The sequence below is a fragment of the Macrotis lagotis genome, chromosome 1, assembly GCF_037893015.1.
Source record: "Macrotis lagotis isolate mMagLag1 chromosome 1, bilby.v1.9.chrom.fasta, whole genome shotgun sequence".
Taxonomy (NCBI): Eukaryota; Metazoa; Chordata; class Mammalia; order Peramelemorphia; family Peramelidae; genus Macrotis; species Macrotis lagotis.
Window position 1 is genome coordinate 28,434,211 of NC_133658.1, and position 27,944 is coordinate 28,462,154.

Genomic DNA, 27,944 nt, shown 5'->3' on the forward strand with positions numbered 1-27,944 from the left:
AATAACATTCCTGATAAGAGTCCTTTGTTTGTTACTGCTTCACTAACTATTTATTTTTTAATGCCTCTGTAGCCAAACCTCAAGGAAAACATAAGTATCATTGAAGGTTAGGTGCTGTTTCATTCTTTTTTTGGTCTTTTTATCCCTCTTTCTTATCACTGTATTTAATAATTTTTATGAGTTATTGACTTGATTCAAATTGCAGTCTGAAGTCACTATTCAATGACTACATTTCTCGCTTACTAACTATGTAAGCTAGGGAAATTAATTGTGATTTTTGTTGCCTTGGTTTCTTCTTTAGAATGAAAATGATATTTCTTACAAGCAACCACCCAAGATTATTGTTGTAAAATACTTTGTATAAATGGAAACACTTTTAATATAACCATTTTCATATGTTTTATCTACTCAAATTGATTGTGTGCTCCTTGAAAAATAAAAATTTCTCCAAATAAATATATGTTGATATATCCATTTGTCTGTCTGTCTGTCTGTCTATCTATCTCTCTTATATATATCTATCTACCTATTTATCTATTTATCTATTCATTTTTCAGAGATTCAATTTACCATTTATGTCTGCATCTTTCTTTCTATCTATCTTCTTTCCATCAGCTATCACCATTTCCATCTATAAACCATTTCTCTGATGTCATTACAATGAAGTGGATTTGGGTGAGGAGGAGATATGGTAAATCACCAGCCTCACTTTCTCCTCCAGAGCCATCTGGGTTGAGGGGGCCCAGATATAGAGATGGCCCTGGATGTGAAGCAATTAAATGACTTGTCCAAGTTCACACAGCCAGTGAATATCAAATGTCTAAAGCTGGACTGGAATTGTGACCTCTAGACTCCAAGGACAGTACTCTATCCACTGAGTCATTAGTGTTCATCTATCCATTCATGCAAGTGTCTATCTACAAATCTTCTTCTCCTCCTAAAGTTCTGTTTCTTTACATAAGTTCAGTTTTTTTGAATACTTGATCTAATGATGGTTTGGGTCCATAGCTGTGCCTTCTCTTTTCTTTCTATGACATAACCCTGAAATAGGCTATTCCATCTTCTCCTTTGTGAGTTTGGTAAGACTTATCGGGTTTGTTTTAATTAAAAGTTAATTTTTTCTTTCTCCTTTTTCTCTATCTAATTTCTAAATGTTCTCACATCATAAAACTATATTTGCAAACTAGGTAAATGATTGTGTTCTCTTCTTTCTTCATTTAGGAAATTAGTACATGCCATAGATGTGGACTTCTCTAATTACAATCTATAACAGGCACTATCTGTTTACAGTAAAGATGTGGTTAAAGCAATCTAATTACTATTTTTTTCTTCTGTCATCATTTTAAGAGAAAAACTTTAAGTATTTCTGTGGTGAAAGATTTTATATTAAAAAATTCTTTTGGGGTGGCTAAGTGGCACAGTGGATAGAGCACTGTCCCAGCAGTCAGAAGTACCTGAATTCAAATCTGGCTTCAAACACTTAATAATTACCTCACTGTGTGGCCTTACGCAAGGCACTTAACCCCATTTGTCTTCCAAAAAAATTCTTTGGTGAATAGTTTATCTTCAATTATTCAGGAGATTTACCAGGGAAAACATGGGTGGTTTAGTTTAAGTAGATGAGTAGGCTAAAATTGCCCTGGTCTATCTCCTCTCCTTGAGTATCAATGCCATTTTGGAAGAATGTATAGGTATTCTTATTTTGAAATATCACGGATGGAGGAAGCTTTTCAGCACTCTATCCAACAATTAATTCAGTGTGATGGTTGGAGCCAGGGAATGAACTGGCATAAAGCAAAGAAAAAACTAAAACAGAAATAAAAGATCACCACTGTATATTTAAATTCGAAAGACACAGGCTTTATGATTGATTTGGATAATATAATATTGTATGACTTTGGAAAAGACAATCATCTCTTCAAGGACTCATTTTCCTCCTCTGTAAGGTGATGATTTCTTTAAATCTTTTTTTCTCTCATCTTTCTCATCTGTGATCTGAGAGATTTCAATAGGTAAACTGAATGTTTCAATTTCATTCTTAATTTATTAGACATCTTCAATAGACATATATAAATATTGATATAAATATATAAATACATAGATGTTTGTATACACATATCCATGTGTATACATTTATGCATATTGAGTTATGCTTACATATGACTACATCTACCGCTATATTTAGAAATGTTATAAAGATGCTTGTATTTTTATGTATGAATATTTTTATTTATGTGTATAAACATACACATACAATTCAAACCAAAACATGAACAATGTACCCTAAGAGGCAGCAAGAAGGTAAAAAATCAATTTCTGGCCAAGATGGTGGAGAAAAGACCAGCACTGTGCTAAGATCTCCTGGTTTTCCCTCAGAAATAATATAAAACAAACCTATTAGCAGAAGTAGGAAAGACAAAGCCCAGAAAGAGAAGCTAGGAGAAGAATATCTACCTCAAAGTCTGTCTCCATGTAGTGTGGCTAAGAGCTGGACTAACCTAGGATCAGTCCCAGAAGCTTTGGCCATGGGAGTTGTGTTATTGGGGGGGGGGGTGAGCACCTGCACAGAGAGTTGGAGAATAGGACTGGACATTGAACAACTACCCTCAGGCCAAGAGCTCCACACTTTTGGTGGAGCCCTCTTCTCAAAAGAAATACAATAACAGGCCCCACCACCACTGCCACCCCAAAGGCTCAGGTGTGGACAGCAGAGCTCCCTCAGTTGAAAAGGAGATGAACTCCCTCCCCTAGGGAACAGGCCATTGTTTGAGGAAAACAGTATCCAGCTGTGCCACCCACTCTAGGCCTAAGAAAAAGGCCTCAAGTCAAGGTCACAGACACATCAGCGAAAGCAACCAGCAACCCAAATGGCTGGCCCATGTGGAGTTAATAAACATATGAACAAAGCCCCTAGCACTCTCTACTAGTTGTCCCACTGAGAATAATGAAGCCAAATGAACAAAGCCTATAAGTTTTTCAACAACAAACCTCTGTCAGTCAGTCTTTCCCTCAACACAAGATCCTAGGAAAATGAAGAAAGGCCATAGTGGGGAGCTCATAGAAAACTACTTTGAAGATAAGACCCTGACCCTGAGAGAGAGCTAAAACTTCTGAGGAGAAAATGAAATGTACTGCAGCACAGAAAGACTTCCTTGAAGAAGCAGGAAGAAGTTTAAAAATCAATTGGAGGGGAAGCTAGGTAGCAGAGTGGATAGAGCACTGGCCTTGGAATCAGGAGAATCTGAGCTCAGGTATGGCCTCAGACACTTAATAATTACCTAACCATGTGGCCTTGGGCAAGCCACTTAACCCCATTGCCTTAAATATAAAAAAAAATCAATTGGGAAAACTGGGGAAAGAAACACAAGAGAGAATTAACACCCTGGAAAAGAAAACCAATATCTTGCAACAAAAAAATTCCTTTGAAAATACAGTTGGACAGATGCAAGAAAAAAAATAATTCTCTCAAAAAGCAAATGGAAAAGTACTCCAAAAATAGAATTCACCAATTGCAAAAGGAGTTGTGAAAGGTAAATGAAGAGATTTCTTCTCTAAAAAATTTCTTCTCTAAAAATAATGGAATCTGTGGAAACTAATGACTTCATGAGACAACAAGATTCTGTTAAATAAAACCAAAACATCAAAAAATAGACAAAAATGTAAAACACCTAATGGACAAAACCACACACTTCGAGAACAGAATGAGAAAAGACAACCTAAGGATCATTGGGCTTCCTAAAAATATTGAAAAGAAAAAAAAAAGCCTAAACATAATATTGCAGGATTTAGTGATGGAAAATTGCCCTGATGGGCATGGAAACAGAGGGCAAAATAGTTATTGAAAGAATATATCAATCCCCTCTGGAAAGGGATCCCAAAATGAAAACACCAAGGAATATTGAGGCCAAATTCCAGAACTATCAGATAAAAGAGAAATTCCTGCAAGCAGTCAGAAAAAGAAAAACAAATTAGATACCAAGGAATCTAAGTAAGGATTACACAGGTCCTGGCTGCATCAACACTGAGGGATGGAAAGGCCTGGAATAAAATATTCCAATGAGCAATGGAGCTTGTAATATAGTCAAGATTCACTATCCTGCAAAACTAGGACTTCTCTTCCAGGGAAAAAAAGATGGGTATTTAAGGAAATTGGAGGTTTCCTACTTTTCCTGATTAAAAGACCAGAGCTAAATAGAAAATTTGGACTTTAAATAGGAGATACAAAAACAAATGAAAAGGTAAAAAAAAAACAATAAAAAAGATCTATTATCCAATATGATGAAATAGGCCATATACCCACCTGAGTGAATGATTCTTATAAATCTTGAGAATTGTACCTCTATTAGAGAGAATATATTTATGCAGATATGATGGACACTTGTGACTTATCAATGACTCTGACAGAATGATTTCAAAACTAGGTCTCCTTAAAAAGGGGGGACAGTAAAGAGACTGGAGGATGGAGGTGACTGAATGGGGTAAATCACATTACATAAAGAGGTACATATCACAATAAAGGGGAAGAAGGAAGGAGATGAGAACCACTTGATTTTACTCTCATCAGATTAGAAGTAAAGTAAACATACACACACTTAGGTTGAGAAACTTACCTTAACTTTAAACTATTAGAAAAGCAAAGGGGCAGGTGTGGAGGAAAAGAGGAACTAACATATGGAAGAAGGGGCAAAGGGAATAGGGGAGAGAAAGAGGAGGGTGTTTGGATACAAGGGCACAAACACAATGAGGATAGTAGTATTCAGAAACAAAATACAGAGAAATATGAATAAAGTGAAAAGGGGAAATATAAACATAGGGAAGATAGCATGGAGGGCAAGAAAGTGTAATTATAACTTTGAATGGGAATGGGATGAACTCTCCTAAAAACATAAGCAAATAGCAGAGTGGATTTAAAATAACAGAATCCTACAATAGACTGCTTACAAAATCTCATTTGAAGCAAAGATATACATTCAGATTAAAGGTAAAAGGTTGGAGCAAAATATATTTTGCTTCAACTGAAGTGAAAAAGCATGGGTAGAAATATTTATTTCAGATAAAGTGGTTGCAAAAATAGATCTCATTAAAAGACAAAGGGAAGGAAACTATATCCTCCTAAAAGGTACCATAGAAAATGAAGCAATTTCAAGTCTAAATATGAATGCAGCAAGTGCTATAGCATCAAGATTTTTAGAGGAGATTGTTGAATGAATTACAGGAAAACTCTACTGGTTGGAGATTTCAAACTCCTGCTCTCTAAAATTAAAATAAATAAGATGGAAGTTAAGGAGGTAAATAGAATTTTGGAAAACCTAAACATGATAGACCATTGGAGAAAACTGAATGAGGATAGAAAGAAATATACCTGTTTTTTTGCAATACATGGCACACAGAACGAATTAACTACATACTGGGGCATAAAATCCTAATAGTCAAATACAGAAAGACAGAAATACTGAATACATGCTTCTTAGGTCATAATTCAACAAAAATCACATGCAATAATGAGCCAGGGAGAGATAAATCTAAAATGAATTTGAAACTTAATATCTTCATTTTAAGGAATGATTGGATCAAACAATAAATTATAGAAAGAATTAATGATTTCATCCTAGATAATGACAATAATTAACCAACACACCAAAACTTATGGGATATTGGCAAGGCAGTTTTCAGGGGATATATTATATCTTTAAATACTTCCATAAATAAATTAGAAAACAGAAAATCAATGAACTAAACATGCAACTAAAAAATTAAAGAAAGAACAAATTAAAACCCCTCAATTAAATACAAAATCAGAAATTCCAAAAATTAAAAGAGAAATTAATAAAAACAAAATCAAAAAAACTATTCTAGTTAACACATAAAACCAAGAGTTAGGTTTATGAAAATCCAACAAAATTGATAAACCTCTGGTTAATTTGATTAAAAAAAGAAAGTAGAAAACAAAAAATAGTAGTATCATAAATGAAAGAGGTTAATTGACCACCAATGAGGAGGAAATTAAAGTATCAATGCAGAATTATTTTGCCCAACTGTATGCTAATAAATTTTGATAATCTAAGTGAAATGGATGAATATTTTCAAAACTATAAGTTACCCATTTTAAATGAATAGTAAATCAAATACTTAAATAATCCTAATACAGAAAAAGAAATTCAACAAGCCATTATTGATCTCCCTAAGAAAAAATTCTCCAGAGCCAGACAGATTCACAAGTGAATGCTATCAAACATTTAAGGAATAATTGATTCCAATTCTATCTAAACTCTTTGGCAAAATACATCACGACAGAACTCTGCCTAACTCTTTCTATAACACCAATTTGGTGCAGATACCAAAAATCAGAAAGAAATAAAACAGAAAAAGAAAATTATATGTCTATCTCCTTGATGAATATAGATGCAAATATCTTAAATAAAAGCTTTGCAAAGTAATTATAGCGATTTATCTCAAGGATAATACACTCTGACCAAGCAGGATTTATTCCAGGAATGCAAGATTTTTTCAATATTAAGAAAATTGTTTCCTTAATGAACTATATCAATAAGAAACTTATCCAAAATCATATGAGTATATCAATAGGTGATGAAAAGCCTTTGACAGAATACAACACCCATTCCTAATAAAAACACTAGAGACCAAATGAATAAATGGATTGTTCCCTAGAATGATAAGCAGTGTCTATCTGAAACCATCAGATAGATGTAATGGGGATAAACTAGCAACATTCCCAATAAGTTCAGGGGTGAACAAGGGATGGCTATTATTACCACCACTATTCAATATTGCATTAGAAATGTTAGCTTAAGCAATAAAACAAGAAAAAAACTTGAAGGAATTAGAATAGGGAAAGAAAAGACAAAACTCTTATTCTTTGCAGATGACATGATGGCATACCTAGAGAATCCTAAAAAATCACCTAAAAATCTCCTAAAAACAATTTGCAACTTTAGCAGAGTTGCAGGATATAAAATAAGCCATCATAAATCTTCAGCATTTCTCTATATTACTAGGAAGATACAGCAGCAAGAGCTAGAAAGAGAAATCCCATTCAAATTAATTTCAGACAATATAAAATACTTGGGAGTCTACTTGCCAAGGCAGACTCAGAAACTATAAAAACAACTACAAAACATATCTCTCACAAATAAAATCAGAATAAACACATGGGCAAAATCAACTGCTCATAAATAGAATGAGTTAATATAATAAAATTAGCAATTCTACCTAAGCTACTTATTTAGTGCCCTACCAATCACAATTCCAAAAGAAAATTAATTCAATGTGTTAGAAAAAATTATAAGTAACTTCATATGGAGAAATAAAAAGTCAAGAATTTTCAGGCATTTAATGAATAGAAGTGCAAAAGATGATGGCTTAGCCCTAGCAGAGCTAAAATTATATTTTATAGCATCAGGTATAAAAACTGGTATTGAACAAGAAATGGAGTGGTAGATCACTGGAATAGCCTAAGTTCAACAACAAGAAATGATTATCTGTTTGATAAAACTAAAGAGTCCAAATTTGGGATAAAAAATCTGTTGATAAAAACCTGTTGCAAAAATTGGGAATTAGTATGGCAGAAACTTGAATTAGACCAATATCTCACATCCTATACCAAGATACAATCAAAAGGGATACAGGATTTAGATATAAAAGACAATGCTATAAGCAGACAAGGAGATCAAGGAATAGGTTACCCATCAGATATATGGGAAGGGAAGCAGTTTATGACTGGAAGAGGTATAGAACATCATTAAAACCAAACCAGAATATTTTGATTATATTAAATTAAAAGACTTTTATACAGACAAAACCATTCTAACCAAGATCAAAAAAAATTAATGAATTGGAAAATGATTTTTACAATTATTATTTCTAACAAAAGAACCCTTTCTAAAATATATACAGAACTGAGTTAAATTTATTTTTAAAAAAAGCCATTCCCCAATTCACAAAAAGTTAAAGTATATGAAGAGGCAATTATAGATGAGGAAATCAGTGATCCATATTCATATGAAAAATGGCTCTGAATCTTTACTGACTAAAGAAATTCAAATTAAAGCATCTCTGAGGTACCACCTCACATTTCTCAGACTGATCAATATGACCAGAAAGGACAATGATCAATTTTGGAAGTGATGTGGGCAATCTGGGACAGTAAAGCATTGTTCCTGGAGCTGTGAACTCATTCAAGCTTTTCTGGAGAGCAATTTGGAACTATGCCCAGAGGACAATAAAAATGTGCATACCCTTTGATTCAACAATATCACTACTGGGTCTATACCCTGAAGAGATCACGAAAAAAAGTGTAAAAATGCCATTTGTACAAAAATATTCAGCTTTGTTTCTGGTGTCAAATATTGGAAATTGAGTGTATTTCTGTCAATTAGGAAATGGCTGTATGCTGTGGAACAATATTGTTCTGTTAGAAACTAGGAGAAATGGAAATTCAGAGAAATCTGGAGGGATTTGCACGAACTTATGCCAAGTGAGATGAGCAAAACCAGAATAACTTTGTATACCCTAACAGCAATATGAAGTTAATGATCAATCTTAATGGCCTTGCTCACTTCATAGAGACAATTTTGGGGCACCTGTAATGGAGAATACTATCTGTATCTAAAGAAAGAATTGTGGATTTTGAATAAAGACCAAAGACTATTCTCTTTAATTTAAAAGGAAAAAAACACTTCATTTTATGTAATTTTCTACCTTTTATATTTTATTTTATTTTTCCTTAATGGTATTATTTTTCTCTTAGCACATTCAATTTAGATCAATGTATAGCATGGAATCAATGCAAATGCTAACAAACTGCCTTCTGTGGGCATGGGGTGGTGAGGCAAAGGAGATTAGGGGGAAAAGTTGTAAAATTCAAAAAATCAATAAATAAATTAAAAAAAAAAAAGAAAAGGCACAACATACCCTACTTCTGGTGTACTAAGAACTGGCTTCAAACCCTGTCCTTCATGTCCAGAGGATAAGGGAACAAATAGTTTTTTAAGTTTCTACTGTAGCCCAATTCCCGAGTGAAAACCTTTACAAATATTAGCACATTAAGTCTTTATAACCTTGGAAAGTAGGAGCTATTATTTTCAACCTCATCTTAGAGTGAAGGAAACTGAAATCAGACAGAGACTAAATAAGCTTGGAAAGAGGAATATTATCCTCATTTCAGAGGTAAGGAAACTGAGTCAAAAAAATAAATGACTTACCTGGACTCATATGGCATACACACTTACACACACACACACACACACACACACACACACACACACACACACAAACACACATACACACACAGATACACAAAAACACACAAACAGAATCCTAAACTGACTTCAAATAATTCCTCTGTGAGTGTTTATGTCCAAGTCATTCAGCATGTCTGGGTGTCAGATTTCTCACATGTAAAAAGAATTAGTTCAATTATTTGACCTTTGGTATTCCTTCCAACTCTAAATCTTTGAGACTTTGACCCTAAAGTTATTGATATGAACATATAGATTCAGATGAAAAACTCAAAACCATATTTTGGCTACAAGGAGTACTCCATCCCTCATTTAAAGCTGCTGTTTCTCTTGTCTTGCAGTTGAAGATTGTATTTTGTCCAGAGGAGCTTGTATTTGAAGAGAGGAGAAGATAGTCAGTCAAGAATAAATATTTTTAATATTCAGGCACACCTAAAATTTGCCAGACATTATGCTATGCCTCTCAGGTTGGTACTCTCGAAAATTTCCTACCTTATTATTAACTTACAGGGAATATTTCTTATTTAGTGCCTTGCCAAAAGCAATTTTGCATGTCAATCATATACAAATGGTTGATTCTTTGCCCTGCATTAAAGAAAAGCTTAATAGGAGAGATTCAAAATTACTCATTAACTAAGACTAGAACTCCAGACCTGAAGTCAGGATGATCTTAAACATTTACCAGTTTTGTTACCCTGGGCAAGTCATTTAATCTTTGTCAGTTTTTTCATCAGTAATATGAGGATAATAATAGTACTTCCTTTCCATAGTGATAATATTTGTGAAAAAGATTTTAGAGGCCAGCACATAGTATTTGCTATATGTATAACATTATTATTAATATTATTTATTAAAAATTTAAACCAAACTTTGAAGAAAATATATAATTATTCAGAATCATATAATGCTTATGCAGTTAGCTGGCTCAGTAGATAAAATGTTGGATCTGGAGTTAAGAAGACAGATCAAAATTAGCCTCAGAACTAACCAATGATGTGACTCTTGAAGTCATTTAAAGTGTTTGTCAGATCTATTGGACAAGGAACTGATAAACCACTCCATTATCTTAGTCAAGAAAAACCCATACATGTCACGAAGTGTCAAACATGAGTGAATGACTGAACAACACTAACAGCTTCTGTAACTGAAAACTTTCGTCTTCTTCCCAGAGATTGATATTTAAAATAATATTTCTAAAATGGTTACATCTGCATTTTAGTTTTAGATCATTTCTACAAGCTTTTACTCAAAGGGAGATGAATTAATTTCGTGTTTTTGAATACTTGAAACATGACAGTAGTTCAAAATCCTTTTTAAATGTTTTAACAAGTGGTGGAACTAATATCTTCTCACTTCTCCAACTTTTGAATAAAACTCAAAACTTAGACATGTCAATCTTGGGACCACTACTTGTTTCATTAGGTTTAGGTAAAGTGTAAACAGTAGAAGAAATTAGGGACTTTGAGAAGCACACTAAAATTGAGTTGAGTAAGAATCACAGAGAACCACTTAACCATACCTGCTCTTATGGAGAAGGGGTCACCTCATGGGAAATTCAGGAAAAGGGGAGTCAAATGTAACAAACATTACAGAAAGGAGAAAAAGAGAGATAAGTCAAATGAATGGGTAGTCCTTTCTCTTCCACTGACAATCCTTACTATGAAACCACCACTTTTCATCATCATGGGGATTAATAACATGACTTTGTCAAACAGTTGACAGAATCCCCATTGCTGAACCCTCTGGTACTAGCCATAAATAGAAGGAAATTCAGTATGTTACTCACTGGGCAGCCTCTACAAACAAATTTCCAAGCATGTTTAGATCATGGGTACATCTCAAAGTAGTTGTTGATTTACTATCTCCAGTAAGATCAAGGAGGACATCCACTTGGGTGTTACTACAAGACTACTTACTCTATGCTAATTTCTGATTTTCAATGAATATTTCTTATTAAATAGTTGTTAAATTCTATTATTTATAAAATTACAATTTTTATTAACCTTTAAAAACAATGCCCTAGGCAAATTCCCATATTTTTAATATAATAAATGTGAAAACAAGGGCTGTATATGCTAAATTATTTTTGTCACTTAATTTTGTGGGTCTTAGTATCCTATCCTTAGATATTATTTATTTTGCATTCCAATTTAAGGATATATGTTCTGTATTATATGTGCATATATTCATTTATATATTCATCTGTTTATATATATATATATTATGTATATTTTTTTCATAAGGATGATGTTTGGATTCAAAATCTCAGTCACAAATGAGACTCGTAGAGGAAGAAGCTCTTTATCAAAGCAGGGACATTTCTTTATTCCAATTTATCATCTTACAGAGTTGCCTGAAACGGGTTCTAGTCACACAATCAGTATTCTTCAGAATCATTAATTCAACCCAGGTCTTTCAGGCTCTGAAGATTGTTCTCTACCTCTGGTGTAACACAACATTATATCAGATGTTAATATATTATATTAACAATATTTTCTTCCATTTCATGTGTCTTATCTTCATGACCAATTTGACAGCTTCATTTTAAAGATTTTGATATATTTTTCTCATTATCTAACATAATGGGACATTTTATCTAACACAGATATGGCCCTTTATAAATTTAATGAATGAATGAATAGAACACTGTTAAATTAGTGTCAGAAACATAATTATTCTCTTTCAGGTTTATCCATGCTCAAAAATGGTGATTTTGAAAATCACAGGCCAATTGTCCAAAAGAAATCCAATAAATCATGTGGCTTCACTCGCATATACTGTGTGTAGTGTCATGATTTCTCCATTCATTCAGCAACAGACACTTTTTAGGAAAGATATTGGTCATTTTGAATACAAGTTTGACTGAATGTTTCATTAAAATTCTTGGACAATTAAAGATTTTTATCTATTTCAAAGAAATTAGAATAAATGCCCTCAGTGGATCAAGTATGAACTCCTACAAACTGCTGAATATTGCTGAATTTCTTAGGAAATTATATCTGAGAACAAGTTTGTCTGTCACCTTATGCTCATTTTTGCCCTTTTTTGGTGATCACACTATCAAAGAAACTAAGTCATCAATAATTTGATATTTCTGGTCAATAATTGAAAATTAGAACCAGTCAATGAAACTCAATAAATATTTTTCTTGGTTGCAGAAAATCAGTAATGAAAGTTAACTCAACAACCATCTAGTCCAAATCACAATTTCAAAAGAATCAGTCAAAAAAGATTATATGATCAATGATCTACTGATGTTAAATCAGAAAGAACCTAAACTGACAAACGAAATTAGAGACCAATCTCCCTAAAGAATATTGAAGAAAAATCTTAAATAAAATTTTAGCAATGGCAGTACAGCAAGTTATTACTAGGCTAGTACCCCATGATCAGGTAGGATTTATAAAAGCTAGGCAGGGTTGGTTCAACATTAGGAAGACACTGAACATAATTCAACATATCAATGGCAACACCAACAGAAATCATATAATTATCCCAATAGTTCCTGAAAAAGCCTTTGATAAATACAACATCCATTCCTACTAAATCACTAGAAAGTTTAGGAATAAATGGAGTTTTCCTTGAAATGACAAATAGTACCTATCTAAAACCATCAACAAATATTATATATAATGGGAATATACTTGGAGCAATTCCAATAAAATCAGGGGTGAAACAGCAATGCCCACTATCACTATCACTATTCAATATAATATTAAAAATGCTAGCAGTAGCAATAAGAGAGGAAAAAGATATTGAAGGAATCAGAACTGGCAATGAGGAAGCAAAACTTTCAGTCTTTGCAGATAATATGATGGTATACCAAGAGAATGAAAGGAAATCATGTATAAAACACCTTAAAACAATTCACCAATTCAGCAAAGTGGATATGAAATAAACCCACATAAATCATCAGGATTTCAATATATGAACAGCAAAGCCCAAAAGCAAAAGGTAGAAAGAGAAATCCCATTAAAAATATCTATAGACAACATTAAATACTTGGAAATCTACCTTCCAAGACAAACTCAGAAACTGGAAGAACACAATTATAAAGCACTACTCATCCAAATAACATCAGATCTAAATAATTGGGAAAATATCAAATGCTCATGGTTATGTGAAACTAATATAATAAAAGTAACTATTCTACCCAAATTAAATTACTTATTAAGTGCTATACCAATCAAACTACCAAATGACTACTTTATCAAGATATAAAAATAGTGACAAAATTCATCTGGAGCAACACAAAGGAAACAAGGGAATTGATGGGAAAAATGTAGATGAAGGTGGCCTAACTCTACCAGATCTAAAACTGTAGCACAAAGTGCCAATCACTAAAAGTTCCTAATGCTGGTTAAGAAATAGAGAAATGGGGGCAGCTAGCTGATGCAGTGGATAAATCACTGGCCCTGGAGTCAGGAGTACCTGGGTTCAAATCTGGTCTCAGACATTTAATAATTACCTAGCTGTGTGACCTTGGACAAGCCACTTAGCCCCATTTGCCTTGCAAAAAAAAACTTAAAAAAAAGAAATAGAGCAATGGATGAGTGGATTAGGATAAATTCAAAAGAAGTTGCTTTAGATGACTACAGCAATCTTCTATATGACAAACCCAAATATATCAACTTTTGGGATGGGAGCTCAATATTTTGACAAAAATCCTTGGGTAAACTGGAAAATAACATGACAAACACTGAGCATAGATCCACATCTCACACCCTCTTTCAAAATAAGGTAAATATGGGTACAGGATTTAGACATAAAGACTTACATAGATAAATTAATAGAACAAGAAATAGTCCATATATCAGTTATATGAAAAGGAGATAAATTTAAGATGAAACAAAAATTAGAGCACATTATAAGCTGAAAAATGAATGATTTTAATTATATTAAATTTAAAAGTTTTTTAACTAATGAAATCATTGCTGCCAAAATTAGAAGGAAAGCAGAAAGCTGGGGAAACAATCTTCTGATAAGGATTTATTTTTAAAATATATAGTATTGCATTAAATAAAGTCCTGATTCATTCTCCAATTTATAAATTGACAAAGAACATTAACATATAGTTTTCAAATTAAGAAATCAAAACTATGTATAATCATATGAAAAAATGCTCCAAATATTAATTGGTTAGAAAAATGCAAATTAAAACAACAGTGAAGTATTATCTTATGCATATTAGATTAACTCAGATGAGAAAAGGCAAAAATGATCAATATTGGATAGGTTGTGGAAGGATAGGTACATTGATTCATTGCTGGTGGAGTTGTGAATGGATCCAACCTTTCTGGAAAGCAATTTGGAACTATGCCCAAAGAGCAATGAAAATGTTCAAATCCTTTGACCCAGCAGTTCCAATTCTAGGTATGTATTTAGAAGAAATTATAGATAAAATGAAAAGTCCTACATGTTACAAAATATTCATAGCAACTCTTTTTGTAGTGACAAAAACTTGGAAATTGAGGGGATTTGGGAATGGGTAAACAAGTTATGGTACATGAACACTCTGGAATAAAATTTTTCTATAAGAAACCATTTATAATTTGGACTCTAGACAAACATGGAATGATTTATGGGATCTGATGCTGAGCAAAGGGAGTAGATTCAAGATAATAAAGTACACATCAACAACATCCTTATAAGATGATCAACCATGATGGAAGCAGTTCCTCTCAGCAGTCCAGAGAGCTAGGCCAACTGTATTAGATAGGCTATGGACTATATTATCCCCATCTGGGGGAAAAAATAAAACAAAACACATTAAAAAAAAAACAACTCTTCAGTATCCAAATAACCCTTTATAAAAATTATCTCTTACATATCTCTTTCCTTTAATTTTAATTCCTCACCCTGAAAATTACTAATGTGTAAACATGTGTATTAAAACATATATGTGCAATGCTAATCTGACTGAGATTAGCTGAAGGGAGGGAGGTGGGAAGAGAGGATGGAAGGAAATTTTGTAAGTTTGTGGTGCCAACTTCAAACTATAGGAAATTCCAACTCCCAAAGACAAATATTGCTGTAAGAGCAAAGTTAGTGGTAGCACAGCCCAAACACACCATTGGAATGTTTAAAACAGTCTACTAGGACCTCTGGCCAAGATGGAGGACAGAAGTCAGGTGCTGTGTTAAAGTCTCCTGATCTTCCCTCATATATAATATGAAACAAACCTCTTAACAGAAACTCACTCAACAAACCCAGAAAAAGAAACTAGGAGAAGAGCATCTACCTCAAGTTCTGTCTTCTGGGATAGTGGGTGACCCAGATTCAAAGAGTAGAGTACCAGCAAGGTTGGGGTGAGAGCTGGACTAACTGAAGATCAGCCATGGAGATTCTGACTGTGGGAACCACATTCCCAGAACCAACTGGGGCACAGATTCTTTGGTTGTGGAACTGATGGGCTGTGAGACAGAACATCCAGGGAGTTCCAGAAGGGCTGGAGGGCAAGTTCCATGGCAGAGGGATGCAGACATCAATCATCTAGGATCCTCTGGTCTACAGGATCTCAGACTCCATCCTCTCATTTCAGCTTGACCCTCTCCCAGAACAAACATAGTAGCAGCCCCACCATGGCCCCAGGGTAAAGCAGAGGTCCCTCAGCTGTGAAAAAGGAGAGTAATTACTTTGCCCCAGGCATATCCCACATTATTCAAGGATAAAAGTATCCAGTTGTGCTCCCCATCCCATCTAGGTCAAGGGAGAGGGCCTCAAATCAAGGTTACAGACACTGCAAAGAAAGCAATCAGTACCCCCTAGTGGCTGGTCCAGGGAGTAAAGCCATTAGGGATCTCAGCATCAAACATCTGTGAACCAGCCCCACCTCCAACACAAGATCTTAGGAAAATGAAGAAAGGCCACCAAAAAGGGGGGTTTCATAGAAAAATTCCTAGAAGGTAAAGACCCTAACTCAGCGAGATCTAGAACCTCTGAGGAGAATATAACTTGATTTCCAGCACAGAAAGACTTCCTTGAAGAAATCGGGAAGGAGTTCAAAATATCAACTGGAAAATCTGGAGAAAGAAGCCCAAGAGAAGTTTAATACCTTGTAATAAGAACACAAATCCTTGGAAAATATAATTGGAAAAATTTAAAAAGAAAATAATTCTATCAAATCCTGAATTGGTCAAATGGAAAACTCTTTTAAAAATAGAATTGATCAATTGGAAAAGGAGTTGCAAAAAGTAAATGAAGAAAATTATTCTCTATAAAAAGAATGGAGTTTGTGGAAACTAATGACTTTATGAAACAACAAGAATATGTTAAACAAAATTCAAAAATTGAAATAATAGAAGAACTTTTAAAATACCACATCAGCAATAATATTGACCTAGAGAATAGAAGTAGGAGGGACACTTTAAGAACTATTGATCTCTCTAAAAATATTGAAGAGAAAAAATGTATGATTGTAATATTATAGGATTTAGTGAAGGAAAATTCCACTGACATCATGGAACCAGAAGACAGAATATTTCTTGAGAGAGTAATCCCCTCTGGAAGGGGGTCCCAAAATGAAAACACCAAGGAATGTTGTGGCTAAATTCTAGAACTATCAGATAAAAAAAAAATCCTGCAAGCAACCAGAAAGATGCAATTTAGATCCCAAGGAACCACAGCAAGGATTACACAGGACCTGGCTGCATCAACATTAATGGATCAAAGGGCCTGGAAAGTGATATTCTGAAAAGCAAGGGAGCTTGGAATGCAGCCAAGAATTCATTATCTGGAAAAACTGATCTTCTCTTCCAGGGGAAAAGATATACATTTAATGAAAAAGGAGACTTCCAACTTTTCCTGATTGAATGACCAGAGCTTAATAGAAAATTTGGACTTTAAATAGGAGACTGAATTGACCCCTGAAAAGGATTTAAAAAGTAATGGGAAAAAGTGCTTATCCAATTAGATGAAACTAGCTATGTCTCTACCTGGGAGAAAGACTCTAAAAACTCTTGAGAATTGTAATTCCATTAGAGAGAATATAATTATTCAGAAGTGATGGACACTCTTCTCTTTTCTGTGACTCAGAGAGAATGATTCAAAAACAATACCTCCTTAAAAATGGGGGACAGTAGAGAGACAGGAGGATGGAGGATATTAAATGCTGTAGATCTCATTGCATCAAGAGGTACAAAGAACCTGTTGCAATAGAGGGGAAGAAGGGAGGAGGTGACAACCTCCTGAATCTTACACTCATCTGATTAGGTCTAAAGTTAACATTCAAACACTCAGCTAAATTAAGAAACTTATCTTACCTTTCAACTATTAAAAGGGGAAAAGGGGGATAAACTATCAGATAAGGGAAGCAACAAAGGGAAAAAGGAAAGAGGAAAGAAAGGGGAGGGCTTTGATATAAGAAGGGAAACACACAGAAGGTGGTGGTATTCAGAAACAAAATAATAGGGAATATGGATGAAGTGAAAAAAGTGGAAAATACAAATAGAAGGAAAATAACAAAGAGAGCAATAAAGTTAGTAATGATAATTTGGAATGTGAATGGGGTGAACTCTCCCTTAAAACATAATTGAATAACAAAGTTGATTAAAAACCAGAATCGTATGCTATGTTGCTAACAAGAAACTCATGTGAAGCAGAGAAATACATATAGAGTAAAGGTAAAAGGTTGGAGCAAAATATATTTTGTTTCAGCTGACGTAAAAAAAAAAAAACTAGGGTTGCAATCCTAATCTCAGACAAAGTGGTTGCAAAAATTGATCTCATTTCAAGAGATAAGGAAGGAAACTATATCCTCCTACAAGGTACCATAGACAATAAAGTAATTTCAATACTAAATATGTATGCACCAAATGGAAAAGCATCCAAATTCTTAGAGGAGAATTTGAAGGAGTTATAGGAATACATAGGCAGCAAAATTCTACTGTTGGGAAACCTCAACCAACCACTCTCAGATTTAGATAAATCTAACCAGAAAATAACCAAGGAAGAAGTTAAAGCAGCAAATAAAATATTAGAAAATCTATATATGATAGAACTTTGGAAGAAATTGAATGGGGATAGCAAAGAATATGCTTTCTTTCTGCACAACATGATACTTATGCAAAAATTGACCATGTACTAGGTGGAAAAAACTAATGATTGCAGAAAGGCAAAAAGAGTGAATACATATTTCTCATAACATAATGCAATAAAATCGTATGTAATATTGGACCAGGGAGATATAGACCCAAAACTAATTTGAAACTAAATAACCTCATTTTAAACAATGAGTGGATGAAATGGCAAATTATAGAAAGAATTGATTATTTCATCATCGATAATTTCAATAGTGAAATAACACACTACACAGCCAAGGCAGTTGTCAGGGGATATATTATATCTTTAAATGGTTACATGAATAAATTGGATAAAGAGGAAATCAATGAACTAAACATGTGACTAAAAATTTAGAGAACGAACAAATTAAAAACTCCCAATTAAATATCAAATTAGAAATTCCCTAAATTAAAGGAGAAATTAAAACCAAAAGCAAGAAAACTATTGGACTAAAAAATAAATCCAAGAGTTGGTTTTATGAAAAAAAAATAAAATTGATAAACCTCTGATTAATTTGTTTAAAAAAAGAATGAAGAAAAGCAAATTGCTAGTATCATAAATAAAAAAGAGTGAACTCATCACCAATGAGGATGAAATTAAAGTAGTAATTTGAAATTATTTTGCCCAACTCTATTCCATTAAATATGATAATCTAAGTAAAATAGTTGAATATTTACAAAAATAAAAGTTGCCAAGGCTAAATGAAGATCAAATTAAATATCTGTATCTCAGAAAAAGAAATTCAACATGCCATTATTGATCTCTCTAAGTAAAAATCTTCAGGGCCAGAAGGATTCAAAAGTAAATTCTACGAAAAATTTAAGTAACGATTGGTTCTAAAGCTCTATAAACTCTTTGGAAAATAGCTGAAGACAGAAGTCTAACTCCTTTCTATGACACCAATATGGTATTTCAATTAAAATTTGCATAGATGATCATGAATTCATGATAGAAAGTTAAAATAAAGTATTCTAGGATAGGGCTAAAAACCTGCATGGGAATTTTAGATAATGTGCATCATTGGAAGTTGGACAACAAGGGCAATGTCCAGGGACCGAAGAACTGAACGGTTTCATAGGAACAAAGGAAATACAGCAAAGTATAGTGGGAGAATGTTTGGAAAGAGAGTGGTGATGTGAAGTGAATTCCAACCCTACCTCAGAAAGGAAAATACAGTTGATGTCTCATCAACAACCAACAATGATATGCCTACTCTCAGGTCTCAAAAAGAATCTTTGTGAAAATAACCTGAAATAGTATTAAAGACATACTGGATGAAAATATGAAAAGGAAGTAGGAAGTTTCCCAGATATTCGGGCAATGTTTTCTTTCCACCCCATAAACTTACATAGTTGTAGCAATCTGATATATAAATCTCTCAATTCACTTACAACAATAATGCTACTGCTGTTTACTTAATTTTATATTATTCCTCTTCATAGGCTCCATATTCTAGACAAATAAAATTGATAACTGTCCTCCAAACATAACTTACCAGTTCTAGGCTTCAGGCATTAACAGAAGTTACCCCCATATATTTGGCATGATCTTTATTTGTATGCATATATGTTGTTCACTTCTAGAATGAGCCCACCTCAGGCAACTATGTGGTGCAATGGAATGAATGAACCCATCAAGTATAATATAAGGTCCATTAAGGTAGGACTCTGTATTTTCATTTGAATGTTGTAGTTTGGTTGCCTTACATAATGCCTTAAAATGAGCAAGGGACTAGTATGTTGAATGAATTAAATTGTGATTTTTTTATTACCATGAAATCATTTGCTTATGCAGAGAATTGAAAATTCCTAAAGACACTCTCTCTCTCCTCCTGAGAGATTTCTCAGAAATATGTTGAGATTATGCATTACTCCTTAATAGATATGTGTCAATGATATTCTAGCCTGCCACTACCTGAAGGACATCTATGCCACTGACTCAAGCTCCCTTTAACTTGTTCTTCCCAAATTTAGGGCACATGAGGTACATCAGTTCTATCTACTTAATTAAATTTTTTACAAAGGAAAACTTATCTCAAAGATATAGTAAGAACAAACATATACATATTCTAACTCATTCCATTATACATGGTTGGGAAGGGAGGGGCATATTCCTCTTATATTATCACTTCATTATTTAATTGATATTTTATTTTCAAAATGCACATTGTGAAAGCTTTTCAACATTCACCCCTATGCATATACATATTTTTAAAGTTATAAAATGTACTTCCATCCTCCCTTCCCACCCCTTTCACTTCAGTGCTGAACTAATCAAGTGAATATTATACATACATATTTATGTTTTTTTTATTAAAGTTATTTATTTATTTTCATCCATTTGTACATTCATATTTACAGGTTACAAAACTTCCCTCCACCCTCCCCTCAGTGGGGAACAGTCAGGTTAGCACTTTACATACATATTTTGTTAAAGGCATTTGTAAATTAGCAACTTTTGGCATAAGGAATTAGGATTGAGGGAAGGAGATCCATAAGAGATAATTTTTGTAAAGTGTTCAACAGATTCAGAAGGGTTGTTTGCTTTTCTTCTATGTTTTTCATTTTGTTCTGTTTTTCTTCTTCTGATTGGGAATAATATAGTCCATAACCAGTCAAATACAGTTGTGCTAGCTCTCTGGATGTTGAGAGGAGTTGTTTATATCAAGGTTGTTCATCTCATAATATTGTTGATGTCGTATACATTTATGTTAAACAAGTTTACAGATTGGTCATTTTCGGTATGAAGAATTGGAAATAAGGGAAATAAATATTTAAGAGTTAGTTTATTTAGAAATGAATGTAGCATTCGTCAGATTCAGGAGGATTTCTTCCTCTGGTTGGGGATGACATTGTTCATAGCAGATCCAATAGTGTTGTTCTAGCTCTCTTAACTGATGAGAGAAGCTGCATGGATGATTATCACTGCATTCTCTAGGGAAGGGAGAGGAGATTTGAAGCTTTCTAAATTCAGTTCCTATATATCTTTGCTTCACCAAGTTCAAATCTAACTTCTAATCCTGATCCTACTTTTTCTCAATTTTAATTACATTCAGACACTTTGGCTTCTCAATGTTTTTCTGTTGGACTGACAGCAACTTTTGGCCTATGGTCTTGTTTCCCAGCTCATTATGACTCAAACTCCCCTTTCTGAACCTCTATTCCGGGTACCTACAATTGAAGAGGACAGTGATATTTTGGGATTTTTTTTTAGGTTTTTGCAAGGCAAATGGGGTTAAGTGGCTTGCCCAAGGCCACACAACTAGGTAATTATTAAGTGTCTGAGACCAGATTTGAACCCAGGTACTCCTGACTCCAGAGCCAGTGCTTTATCCACTGCGCCACCTAGTCATCCCATATTTTGGGGTTTTTAAAGACAAAAGTTTTGTTTTGCTATGAAGATAATAGAAAGATGCTATTCCTTGTGGGATTCATAAATGCCCAACTTACAATGAGACATAGTCTAAGCCAATGGTACTTTATATATTAAAGGTGACATAAGCCCCTATCATGAAGTGGATCATGATCTGAGATATCCCTTTCCTCTAGAATCTTAGTTTTTTAGTGTTTGATAACCAGACAAATTAGCATAGATCCTGCCCTTGACCCTTCAGACACAAATAAAAAGTCATTGGTTTACAAAGGGGAAAATTATCAGACCTCAACAGACCCATCTTGACCTTGAGCAAGCCTATGGGTTTGACTGATAAGCTGATAGCAAAACAGCTACAGGGATTGTTGAACCAGAAAGACAGACTGATGATAGGCCAGCAAGCAGGGGCCACTTTTTGACCAATTGTTCATTGTCCTCTCCTCATGTTGGACAACAGAGGGATTCTAAATGATGGAGGGGCAAAAAAAAAAATGAGTCATTTATACCACATTGGGTTAGATACTTTTCTGTGATTAAGAAAGTAAACTTAAATTCTGCAGTTCATAACTCTAGGGTCTACTTTCAGAACTTCCAATCACTACCATTTTGGAATCATATAAAACTAATTATTGAAATCTGGAATAAAATAATTAATTATTAATTTAATTTATTAATTAATTATTTTAACTACTAATTAATCATCTATCACACCGCTTAAAAAATCTTCTCACAAAGTTAACTCCCTGTTTTCTCATACCTCATTGCCTCTACAGTGGTCTTGGCATGCAAAAAAATGTCTTGTTAAATATGTAGCCTCAGAGATAATTTTTTTCATTTTTTTAATTTAAATATAATCACAAGAATGAAGCATGGAACTCTTCTCCCATATTTATTAGTCATTCTCATGCATATATTTTGAGAAGTTTCAATGGAACAATAATTTCATCTAGATGGCCAGGTACTCCTTATGCTTCTGTTTGCAGCAAGTATGCTAATTATATTAAATTTTGAAGAGCTCCTTAGACAAACAGTGGAAATGTAGCCTTGACCTCCTGACTGGAAATATGAAAGAATGAACTCTAAATTCTTGAAGAGATGAAAATGGATAGGAATTCCTTGGAATTATAGCATTATAGCAAGATTATATGAAGCATCTAGGTGGTTTAGTGGCTAGAAAGATGGGCCTAAATTCAGGAAGAATTGAGTTCAAATCTGGCATCAGACACTTACTAGGCCTGTGTCCATGGGCAAAGACTTCCTAATCCACTAGAGGTAGAAATGGAAAACAACTCCAGTATGTCTGCCAAGAAAAATCTGTGGTTTCATGAAGAGTCAGGAATAGCTGAATGACAAGCATAGTTCTCGATTTGGAAGGAATCTCAGAGTCCATATATTCCAGATTGCTCCTTATTTGAAGATAAGGAACTAGATTAGGAGATATTAGGTTATTTGATCAAGATCACATATTTTCACCAAGAACTATATTGTTATCGTTGCTACTACTGCTGTTAATAGTAGTATTTCTAAAGAATCTGCCATTGCTAAATGGTTGTCATAAATCTCATTTTACTTTCACAACCACTCTGGGAGGTATGTGCTGCTATTTCCTCATTTTATAGTTAAAGAAACTGAAGCATAAAGGAATTATGTGATTTGCCTGGGGTCACACAACTAGGCAGTTTCTGACCACTCATTCTTAAACTATGTACACAGCTTCCAATGATACTGAGACCCCAATAGTTTTCACATAGGAGTCTGAAAATTAAGAAATTACAGTTCTTGGACAGCTTCTTGGAGCTTTCTTCTTTCTGATGGGTATCTTTTCTGCTCATGAAATTGTATAGAATGAGATTAAGTAATTTTTTTAGGATTATTTTAAGTGATAAGTAGTAGATAAATAGAATTTATGCCCTCTTATTTTCAACACATTCATTTTTCCCAGGTTATCCTATTGCCATCCACATCCTACATTTGCTATAAGCATGACTCAGGTGAGACCTTAAGTAGGTTGCCTTCATCATAATATGTAAAAAAAATAAGTAATAAATAATTAAATAAATAAATTCAATCTCTTTTTTAATGCTTATATATTTAGTTCTGTCTGTATGAAGGACAGAAAAAAAGAAACAGAGAATTGTAAAAGTTACAGTGTCTTCATTCTTAATAAGGGTAATGCAGCTGGGATCATAGCTTTGTACCTGGAAGCTACCTGTGAAGTGTAACATATTTATCATCATTTATATATGATGAAATTAAGATTCAGAGAGGTTGTGATCTTCCCAAGATCCCATCACTGCCAATTTTTAAAAACTAATATTGCAACATGTAAGAGGACTTCAGAATTCATCATTTCCATTCAATACCTATATCAGAAACTTCTCTGTAACCCATAAAGTCAAAGTCTATCTTTGTTTTCTGTAGGTCATCCAGTGAAGAATCATTTTGGGATAGTTTATTATATTAGGATTTTGGTGATACTTCCAAGTCTAGGTTGAGTTCAAGGAGGACTAGAACCCCTGAAATGAATGCTTACACAGCTCATTTCAGGGCTACTCACCCACCTTTTGTGTCCATTGCTCAACCAATTCTCATCTGTGACTCCAAGAAGTGGCCGTATATGTGGTCATCAATCTAGTAAACTCTCAGCATTTGGGCTAAGCAACTTTGAGCATAACTGACAAGCCTCAAATTCACTTTAAATCAGTACGTTAGGGGAAAGTCCAAAGCACACATGTGAAGACTCTTCTGGCAAAATAAGTATATGAGAACATTTTGTTTCAACAGTAATGAAGGCAACTGAAGGAAATGCTATGGAGTGATTAGAGCCCAGTCATGTTCATCATATGCCCAGGAATGGAGGAGATTCCCCAGGGTGGGCCCCTCTCTTGGGGCAAACTCATTCTAGATTGTCCCTGCCCTTCACAAAGAAGGGAGAACTCTTACCCTGAATTTTGTTAGCTTTTTTCAGGATCGGTTACATTACTGCACTGACTGCCTTTGACTCCTGTTTCTGCCATTCTGGATTCAATGATCTGAACCTAAGTCCTTTCCATCAGTCAAGGACAACAGCAGCTCCAGCTTGTTTCTTCAGAACTGCACTGACCTACCTCTCAGAACCAACAACTCTTTATTGGATTTTACAATCAGTGACTTCTTGATAAAACTGTCCAAAAGAAACTCAATGAATATTTGAATCTTCAAAGATCTTCAATCTTTGAATATTGGGGAAACTCTCAGAATCCTAATAATGAGATGAAGGAGCCCTCTCTGGTTTCATTCAGGACTTAGTCTTACTGACATGAGTAACACTATCAAAGTATGGATGGCTTAGGGTAAATAGAAACAAACTTTTAAAAACACATTTAAAAAAGAGACTTTAAAAATCAAATGATAACTTAATTAGGACATGTCTAAGTTTTAGGAGGACTTGGATAATTGTTTTATCAATAATTTAACAATCTTGAAACATATGTTTTCCTACTATTCCTACTGGTAGCCATTACTTTATTATAGCACACAAATGCTAGAAAATTGCAATTTGATTTTCTTCTCTTTTTAAATAAAATTAACCAAAAGTTTAGCTAATTTTTAAAAATATTTTATTAGTTTAATAATTTGTACTTTCCATTTTATTATTCACTCCTTTGATTATCAAATATCTGATTTGGTATTTTAATTTCTTCTTTTTCTTGCTTTTTTAGAAACATACCCAATACATTAATCTTTTCTTTCTCTATTTTTGAGTATTTCTAAATATAAAATTTCCTCTATGTGCTGCTTTGACCACATTTCATTAATTTTGGTATATATTTTGGTGTAATCATCATTCTCGTCAAGGTAATACTATTTCAATGATTTGGTGTTTGACCCACTCTTACTTTAGGAATACGTTATTTCAATTCCAATTAATTTTTCATCTTTCATTTCACACCTTTTAATTATACATATTTTTAATTGCATCATGATCTGAAATAGCTCTGGAAAAGAAAGTGAGATTGGCGACTTAGCCAACACCCACTTCCTTAAAACCAATTCACTTGTTTGTCATGGCATCATATCACTGATGCTGTAGTCTTTTTTGAGAATGGAGCACAAAACATTATCCCTTTTTATCCAAATAAGACATATATTTGTTCAAGTGTTTCTAAGTTATCTTTAGCCAAAAAACTGATTTGCTTCATCCTTTTTCCTAGGTTCCACCACTCGAAAATCCATTGAAGCTTAATTTATTGTCATTTTCAAGGGAAACTGTTTGGACCTCAGGCAAATTCCTAACTTCTCCACTATCTTGGTTCCAACTCTAGGCATCCATTTACTTTAAAGCTCATCCTGCCATGCAGGAAAGGTTTAGTGAACTAATATTTTAGAGGTACCAAGTGTAATTGATTTCCCATCATCTTTGACCATTTTGTTCATTGATTAGTTCAGATATTTAAGCATAAATGCAATAAATTATGGAAAATTAACTCCTCTGATGGTTAGAAAACATCTTGCAAACTTTCTAGATTGGTTTTGTCACACCATCATTTCCAGGCATTAAAGAACAATGAATACAAGATTGATTCTATTTCAGAGTAGCCAGCTTCTGTTCTCCCCTTTGACTCATTACCTGTGGGATCATGGACAAGCTATTTACCTTTACTGGTTCTCATTTTCCTCATCTATAAAAGAAAAGTGTTTCATTAATTGGTATTTGAGATAACTCCCAGCTCCATATCTATGATCCTAGCTGCAATGACCTTGAGCAGTCCCTTACCCCCAATGCATCAATTTCTTCTTCTATAAAATGAGGGACATGAACCAGATCTTATATTCAGTCCCTTTCCAGTCTAAAATATGCATTACTGAGGTCAAGGAGAATAAAGCTTAAATTTCTGAGAAAACAACAAAAAAAAAAGCCTTTCTCTGTGAGCACACAATAAATTTGACATAGAGGGTGTTCCAGTAAAATGGCTTTCTTTCCTGTAGGAATTCAGACAGGCAGATTTCAAATTCTGCAGAAGAGGTGATTTCTTGCAATTTCCCTGCTCTGCTCTCCCAAGACAGGTATTTTGTTGGAACAGTGAGTCAGATCTTAAAAGGACAGATAATATAGCCCTCAGTCTTTCTTGGAACCAGAAGACAGTTAGAAAAGAAGCTGGGCAGAGGTTCAATAGTGATAGATAGCTGTAGTTTTTTATTAGTACCTCATGTACTGAGGATTTGGACCACAATGGATTTCTTTCCTGTTCAGTCAAGCATTAAATCTAATTCAATCTTGGTTGGCATTAAGAGAACCATAATATGGGACTAGGGCATGGAAAGTCCCACCATATTCTGCTTGCATACCTCTGCAGGTGTTGATGTCTGAATTGTGTATTCTCGGGAAGACAATAAAGTATCTGAATTGAATTTTGAGTCAGAAGGATAGGGTTCAGATCCTTCATTTGTCATTTACTACCTGCTTGATACTGAGCAGATCACATTCACTTTGCTAAGTCTCAGTTTCTGTATCGATAAGTAGAATCAGCTCATTTCTGGTCACTGGATCCAGATGGCTCTGGAGGAGAAAGTGATACTAGTGATTTAGCACAACAGCCCATCATTCAAATACAGTTCATATGTTTGGCATGGTATCTCCTCCCTGATGTCATAATCTTTGAGAACAAAGGACAAACATCATCAATAATAATAATTGTTATTATAATTAATTATTTTGTCATCTTAGGTTTGTGAAGCTCTTTACAAATTCATCCTTACAACAAATCTGAGCATTGGGTAATATTATTATTCCTGTTGTATGGGTAAGGAAAGTGAGTCAGAAAGACAGTAAGTGACTTTGCTAAGGCCACACAATTAGTAAGTATTGATGATTGGTTTTGAACTTTGATTTTTATGACTCTAGATTCAGTGTTTTATCCATTTTATGATTTGGCGCAACTTAGGTCATGCATATTTGACATGGGTAGGGACACATGATAGTTGTCATTGAGTTTATTAAGTGCAATTACATAGAAGAGGGAACCGTTTTGTTCCACTTGAACCTAGAGAGTAGTGGTTGGAATTAATTACTGAAGCAGATAGCTTTGACAACATTAAAAGAAAAAACCAATGATGAGTATAGGCTTGTAAATTGGCAAGAATTACTTATTGAATAGTAGATCCTCCTTTACATAAAATCTTCATGGGCAAGTAGGTATATAGCATTATTGGAACATTATTTTGAGGGACCCTGTGATATCACTTATAATGCTGACATTTGGTAAATCTGTACTT